Genomic DNA, 8,294 nt, shown 5'->3' on the forward strand with positions numbered 1-8,294 from the left:
AAACAAAGTAAGGTTGGTTGCTAAAGGTTACTCTCAATAGGAGGGTATTGACTATGATGAAACATTTGCTCCAGTTGCTAGATTGGAAGCCATAAGAATCTTTTTGGCTTATGCTGCTCACAAGAAGTTTAAAGTCTTTCAAATGGATGTGAAAAGTGCTTTTCTCAATGGAGAATTGGAGGAAAAGGTATATGTTTAACAACCTCCGGGCTTTGTAGATCCAAAATTTCCAAATCATATCTACAGGCTTGATAAAGCACTTTATGGTCTTAAGCAAGCTCCAAGAGCATGGTATAAGACTTTAGCTCAATTCCTTCTGGAAAGTGGATTTACCAGAGGTACAATTGACAAAACTCTGTTCTACCTCAACCATGGAAAGGACTTACTTTTGGTACAAATATATGTTGATGATATCATCTTTGGTTCTACAAATGCCAAACTCTGTAAAAGGTTTGCAAAGCTAATGCAGTCAAGATATCAAATGAGTATGATGGGAGAACTTAGCTATTTTCTGGGACTTCAAGTCAAGCAAAATGAAGAAGGTACTTTCATAAATCAATCCAAGTACACCAGAAATTTACTCAAGAAATTTGGAATGCAAGACTGTTCAACTGCATCCACTCCCATGGCCACTGCAACCAAGTTAGAGAAAGATACTGGAACATCAGTAGATATTACTAACTACAGAGGTATGATTGGCTCTTTAATATATTTAACTGCAAGTAGACCTGATATCATGTATGCTACCTGTCTTTGTGCAAGATTTCAGGCTGATCCAAGAGAACCTCATCTAATAGCTGTGAAAAGAATTTTCAAGTACCTCAAGGGTACAACTGATTTAGGATTGTGGTATCCTAGGGAATCAGATTTTAAGCTAATAGGTTACTCAGATGCAGATTTTGCAAGATACAAAATAGACAGGAAAAGCACTAGCGAAAGGTGCCAATTTTTTGGAGGCAGATTGGTTTCTTGGTTTAGCAAGAAACAGAAATCAATTTCCATATCAACTGCAGAAGCAGAATATATTGCTGCAGGAAGTTGTTGTGCACATATTCTTTGGATGAAGAATCAGATACTGGACTCTGGGTTAGAATTTTCTAAAATACCCATTTACTGTAATAATCAAAGTGCTATTGCTATGACAGGTAATCCAGTTCAACACTCAATGACAAAGCACATCAGCATTAGGTACTATTTCATAAGGGAACATGTGATGGAAGGTACAGTGGAATTGCATTTTGTTCCAACAGATCAATAACTAGCAGATATCTTCACAAAACCACTATGTGAAGCTACTTTCACAAGACTAGTAAATGAACTTGGACTGGCTTCAGGTTCTTTCTCAAAATCTGTTTAGTTTTTGTTCTAATGCGTCAGACTTTATGATCAGTGTTTACATATTGTCTTATCTCCATGTAATATGTGCTTAAATTGTAATATATCAAATACTGATTGTTATCTGATGTGATTCTATATACTCTGATAGTGTTTTGAATGTTCTGTGACTATTCAATCCAATGAAGATTATTTGTTAGATTCTGACTTAGTAGGCTTTAATAAACTGTGTATCCCATGTTTGAATTAGTTATTTATGTGGAAATCCATAACACAAGCAAACTCTGATTTTGATCTTAGTCAAATTTACTTTGTGTATCTTATTACTAAGTCACAAACTACATTTTTGCTTCTTATCTGTCAAATTCTGATGTCAGTAAATCTTAAGGATGAACTACATGCTTGATAAGCCTCACTTATCTGAAGAAAACAAAAGAAAAGAAAAATTGAAGTCAGGTACTCCTTTGAGATCTAGAGTAAATATGTGAAAGGGAAGACCCAAGTGCATTGCTGGTATTAAGTTATATGCATTAGAAAAGCAAATAAATTTTTCTTGGTGAATTTTCACATTCTCTGATTATTTGAGAAATACTCTGATAATAGCATAAATTCTGATAGCAGTTGTGACTCATTTACACTGAGAAGCCACTGTAAAAAGAATGTCAAAAGATGCATAAAATGAGCACAAACAGTTGAGGTGGACTCTTGCATAAATTTATTCTATAGTAGACTTCAAAAATAAAGACAGATTTTAAGCATTTTTCTTAGTTATGCCTTATTTCTAAGATATACTGAAGTTTATCAGACTTTAATCATTATCTGATCATTTGCAAATGCACACACTCTCACTCCATATGAATGATGAAAATTACTGTGGTGATTAAGTTGTTTCTGACAAACAGTTAAGTATTATTTGCATAAATTCTGAGGACAAGTTCTGATGAAAGTTCTGATGATTAAACTCTGAGGAAACCAGTCAGTATTTGTGTGAAGAATCACAGAAATAGACATTCACTTTTTGAGTACAGAAGCCATGTTTTGATGACCGTTAAATTCTGATAAAAGTTAAGTTCTGATGCAAATCCTGATGGAAACTCTGATGCTTACGTGGCATTATTTAATTACTTGGATTATTTTTAGTATTTACTATAACGGTTATATTTTGTCAGAAAATAATTAAGTGAGATAAAAACATTGATAATTATTTGGTTAATGGGTTGAGTGTTTGTTTTGGTAACAGCATGTGAGCAATAATTACTGCACGTTTACCGTGCCCACTCATTATTTTTTGACTGTTTCCATGTTGCCAGGTGTAAAAGGTCTGTTTTGCTTCACAAAATTAGCTGTTGTCACGTGGGGTGTATAAATAATAGAGTTAAAAGATTTTACAATCTTTTACATACTATTTTTATTCTCTAATCTCTCTTATTCTCTCTCACTCTCTAATATTCTCTGAAGCTTTTTCTTACAGGCATTTTATCAAACACCTTTCGTACACACAACTTTCACTTAATTTCTTACAGATATGGCACCCAAGGATCTTATCTATGATGGAGCCGAGTTTGTTCCTAACAACTACTTGGTTATTCTCAACAAGGACGAGGCTCCTGCTGAACTTCACTTCATTCAAGACCTTCTTGCTCGAAGTGAAATAGGGTATGCTCTGACCCATCCACAGCTTCTTTCAGGCAAACAAATTCCGGAGTTCTGGAGGACTGGGGTATATGATGATGGTGGTGAAGCTGGGTCCCCAAGAATTATTTTCACAACTGGGGAAGATGAGCATCTGGTTACCTTGTCTACAGTATGACAAGCATTGCATCTTCCAAAAAACTGTTCTTACAATTCACAAGTTGGAGAGTCAGCACTTCAATACATGATTGCAAATATGGGCTATGAGAAATCTTTATCCAAGCCGGGACAATTGAAGAGGCCCCACATCAGGAGGGAGTGGAGTTTCTTTTTTGATTGCATCACCAAAGCCTTTGCAAACAAGTGCTCCAACTTTGATGCTATACCAATCATGAGTCAGCAAATTGGGTATGCTCTTATTCATCAAACCCATTTTGATTATTCTAGTGATGTGCTAGGTTTTATAGGTGATAGGATGAAAGAAGATAGCAACACAGTTTATTTTGCTAGATTCTGTCAGCTTATATACAATTTCTGTTGTTCTGATGCACCTTAAAACTTTAGTGAGACAATTGAATCCTTTAAGCTTGCTAAAAGGGCCTTCACAGACTTATTATCTACTGATAATAAGAAGACTATACTAAGACCCCTCCGAATTCCTCAATCAGTCAAACAGTTCTTAGTAAATTCTGATCCTCTCACATACAGTACCATATATCCTGATATAGCACCAGCACAACCTCAACCTCCATCAGCACCTACAATAAATACTCAACCAGCTCAATCCTCACAACCACAACCTACCATCAGAACTTATTTCTAACCTGCACAATCTTCTCAACCACAACCATCTGCTACAACATCTAGATCCAAACCTTCAAGAGCAAAATCTGTTCCTAAATCTCCACCAAGGAGAAAAAGGATGATTTTTAGGGATGAATCATATGAAGAGGAGCAAGTCCAGGTTCATGCATCAGAAACTGTGACAGTACAAGCTGAAAAAGAAATTTTTCAGAAGGAGGTAGTAGCTGAAAAGGTAACTCCTCAGAAGGAAACTGAAGCTGAGGGTTCTGATATTTTAAAGAGGAAAAGAACTTCAAGTTCTGATGCTGCTCCTCCACCATCTAGGATATCAAAGAAAATGAGAGCAGGAAGGCATATGGCACAACCTCACTTTGAGGATGCTCAAGAAGCTGAGGAAGGGGATCAGGAATCTCTGATCTCATTAGGACCAATAGTGATTGAAGCCTTTCCACCTCCACCTTAATCTAAAAACACTGTTAATGACTCAGTGATCACACCTCATGTCTCTCCTATCATAGAAAATGTTCCAATTGAAGATTCAGGATTAAGTCCTAAAATTGATATTCACAAGATGCACATTCAATCTATCCTGTTTCTGGAAGCACCACAAAGACAAGTGATAACTCCACCTGTTTCTCCACTAAATGCTGAAGTTCCTCATACTCCAATTTTGACTGTGGAAACAGATGAATTTGTACAAGAATCTCTTACATCCACACACACATTTGTGTTGTTAGAAGATGATGAATTTCTTGCAAGTTCTGGAGAGTCAGCTTCAGTAAACACACCAGCTCAAACTCTTGGAAAGGAGGCACTGATTAAAAAATGTGTTGAACAAGATGCTCTTGTTCCATGGGAAGAAACTCACAGAGGAGTTGAATGGACCAAGAAGTGGAATGAATCTGATTTCATTCCAAGCTCCAAAGTTTTGTCAGATCATATTGTGAAAGCCGATGATTCGATGATAAATTCTGATTTTAAAGCTCAACTTAAAGTCACAGCTCTCAGTACTAAAAGTCTTCAAGGTCAACACTCCATTACTAATTCCAAGGTTGATAAGCTACAGGAAAATGCTGATAAGCCGGACCTGATGCTTAAGATGGACAAGAACAGGTTTATCAGACCTATGCATGAGAAAGTAGAGGCTATTGAGAAGGTTCAAGAAAAGCAACAGGCCCAACTGACTGAGGTCCTGCAGAATCAAGCCTCTCAACAAGCTCAACTGAATGAAATCTAATCTTCAGTAGAACTTCTTCTATCTCTACTCCTACCAGATGATGCCAAAAAGGGGGAGAATATAGTGAAGTCCAAATACTCTACTAGTCAAGTACTGAAGAATAAGGATGATAAAGAAGATGACCAGGGAAACCCTAGCAAGGGTCAAGGTCAAGGGCAAAGTAGCAAAGTTTCTTCAAGGAAACTAATTTCTGACTCTAGCAAATCTTCTACACAGAAGAAGACAAGTTTTGAAGCTGTAAATGCTCAAGTTCTGAAAGCAAGTTCTGATGATCAAAGTCTGATATCAAGTTCTGATCTTCTCATTCAAGGTGATAGTCAAGACTCTTAGAAGTTTTTGCAAACTCTGAAGCTTAAGGGAAGGGAGACTACAACCTATTATAAAGATCCCAAGATTCAGACACTTGATGTTGAGATTGCTAAAAGACTATTTCTCAAGCATAATCCTGGAATAGATTTAGAGACTCTCAAGGATGAAGAAGCTAGATTTGCAGTTGAGAAGACAAATCTTAAGTCTAAAGCTTCTGATGGAAAGAAACCTCCAAGGCCTAAGGTAAAAGGCATTGTAATCAAGGAAAGCTCTGAGGCTTCAAAACCCAAGACAAGATCACAAGTTATAGTTGATCCCAAGGATAAAAGGAAAGGAAAGACTGATGAACCAAAAAAGACACATGAGATGAAGATGTTAGGTCACACAACACTGTAGAAAGGGGGTTGAATACAGTGTTATTACAATTAAATTGATCTTGAACACAAGTAACAGTAAACAAATATATTCAATATAATAAACTCTGTTACAATGGAACTGTTCTCTCTCAGTGATGAACAAATATTACTAAGAGTTGCTAGGTTAAAATGAATAATGTATCTCGATAATGATAACACATATAGTGTAAACCTATATCTATGTTTATATACTACACAATTACAAGATAACTTCTAATTGATATGGAATATAATTCTGTCTCCTAAAATATATCAATCAGATATCTTATACAAGTCTTCCAGTCTTCTAATTCTTTCCATACATATCTTATTTTGTTTTAGTCTCGATCTTCTACTGTTAATCAACTTCCTTCCTTAACTGTAAGTCCTCCCGTACTTAAGTTCTGATATGACCTTAAGTCCTGATCTTATGTTCCGACTTCCAGTAAGTACTGATTCCAGTAAGTCCTGATATTTCCTGTTTGTTAAGATTTGAAAACTAAACATAAAACACATTAGACATGACATCTCAAATATCTCTAATAATCTCCCTCAACTTGTAAATTATGCAAAATATACAAGTTAATAGATTTGATGATGTCAAAAACATTTAAGTTCAAGTGTATAAAGAATTTAACTGAATAACTAACTACAACTTACAATCCTTGTAGCTTTTACCAATCTCACTTAGTCAATCTGAATCCATAATTATTCTTAACAAAGTGTGATATCAGCTTTTCTTCTTTAATCCTCAGGACCTGAGAGAGTGTAGTCTTGACTTGCTTCATCTCTTCATTCTAACTCCCAATCTGATAGATTGCAGTCCTTATTGCAGAGATATGGTTTCTTTCTAAACCATTGTCCAGTCTTATTACCCTAGGATGAGAAGAGTCTTCATTATAGCATAGACATTTCTCTTTCAGTATTACCTCAAGCTTAGAAGAATCCTTCTTCATAGGAATTTCACTTCCATCATCTTCAACAATACATGGAATGAATTCTGTAAATCTTGAACCAGAAATTCTTGCTTTATATCTGATGGTATTCAATATGAAGTTTGACCATCTCCTGGTAATATTAGACTTTACCTCTAAAAGGTAATGAAAGAATTGAAGTTCTTTCAGAGTTTTGTTCAGTACATCTGATTCTGACATCTGATATGTCCTTCCATCTTCAAGAAATAGAATCAGATTTTCTTTGATGTTGTGCTTATCATGAGTATCCAGTACCACTTGAACAGAGATAACCTTGTTAAGGTGTTTCTGAGTAACATCTTCAAGAGGTTTGTCAGTTATTAAAAATGGATCTCTTGTAGCAACTTCAAGTCCTGTTTTGATTTTAGCTTCATCAGAACCTAGTCCAACCCTATCTCTTGGATCTCTAGCATTTAACCCAATAGACATAAAATCAGACATCAATTGGCTTTTCTTTGGATCTGATGGTTTGACATTTTTCCACATAAGTTTCTTTTTATCAGCTACTTCTATTTTGTCTAAATCAACTTGAGCACTGTCAGAGGTTAACTTCTTGACTTTATCAGAACTTGCTGCTTTTGCTTTTGCTTGCTGTTCTTCACTCTGAATAACTTGAGCTTTGTCAGAGGTTGTCTTTGATTCTTCAGAAATCTTCTTTGTTTTCAGAGTTTGAACATCTTCTTCAGTCAGAGTATCATCATCATGAATTATAGTTTGATAGACATGATCTATCATAACTGAAGATATTTTCCTCTTTTGAAACTTTGTAGGTTCATCAACCTCTTCCTTTCCTTTCCATTTAAGACCAAGCTCAGATTGTGATCTTGTTTTGGGCTTTGATGCCTCAGAAATTGTCTTTTCTTTGATCACAATGCCTTTCTCCTTAGGCCTTGGAGGTTTCTTTGCAACAAAAGCTTTTGACTTTAGATTTGTCTTTTCAGCTTTAAATCTAGCTTCTTCCTCCTTGAGATTATATAAATCCATTGCTGGATTATGTTTCGGAAACAATCTTCTAGCAATTTCTTCATCAAATGTCTGAATCTTGGGATCCTTGTAGTAGACAGTAGTCTACTTTCCCTTGAGCTTCAAAGTTTGCATAAACTTTTGAGAATCTTGACTTTCACCTTGTATTAGAACATCAGGCTTTGTCAGACTTTGCTCATCAAAACTTGATCTCAAATTTTGAATATCAGTACTTGCTATCAGATTTTCAGTTTAAGCAGCTTCAGAACTTGTCTTCTTTTGAGTAGAAGATTTGCTTGCATTAGTACTTAGTTTCCTTGAAGAAACCTTGTTGCTCTGCTCTTTTCCTTGAACTTGACCTCTACCCTGACTAGGGTTTCCCTGGTAATCGGTTTCATCATTTGTCTTCTTTAGTATTTGATCATCTGAGCATTTAGACTTAACTATCTTCTCCCCCCTTTTTGGCATCATCTGATAGTAGGAGTGAGAGAAGAAGTTCTACTGAAGTTTGAATTTCATTCAATTGAGACTATTGAGAAGCTTGATTTTCCAGAACCTCTATAATTTGGGCCTGTTGCTTCTCTTGAGTTTTCTCAATTGCTTCTACTTTCTCAGAAATAGGTCTGATAAACCTCTTTTTATCAA

This window comes from Apium graveolens, chromosome 1 (assembly GCF_009905375.1).
Source record: "Apium graveolens cultivar Ventura chromosome 1, ASM990537v1, whole genome shotgun sequence".
Lineage (NCBI taxonomy): Eukaryota > Viridiplantae > Streptophyta > Magnoliopsida > Apiales > Apiaceae > Apium > Apium graveolens.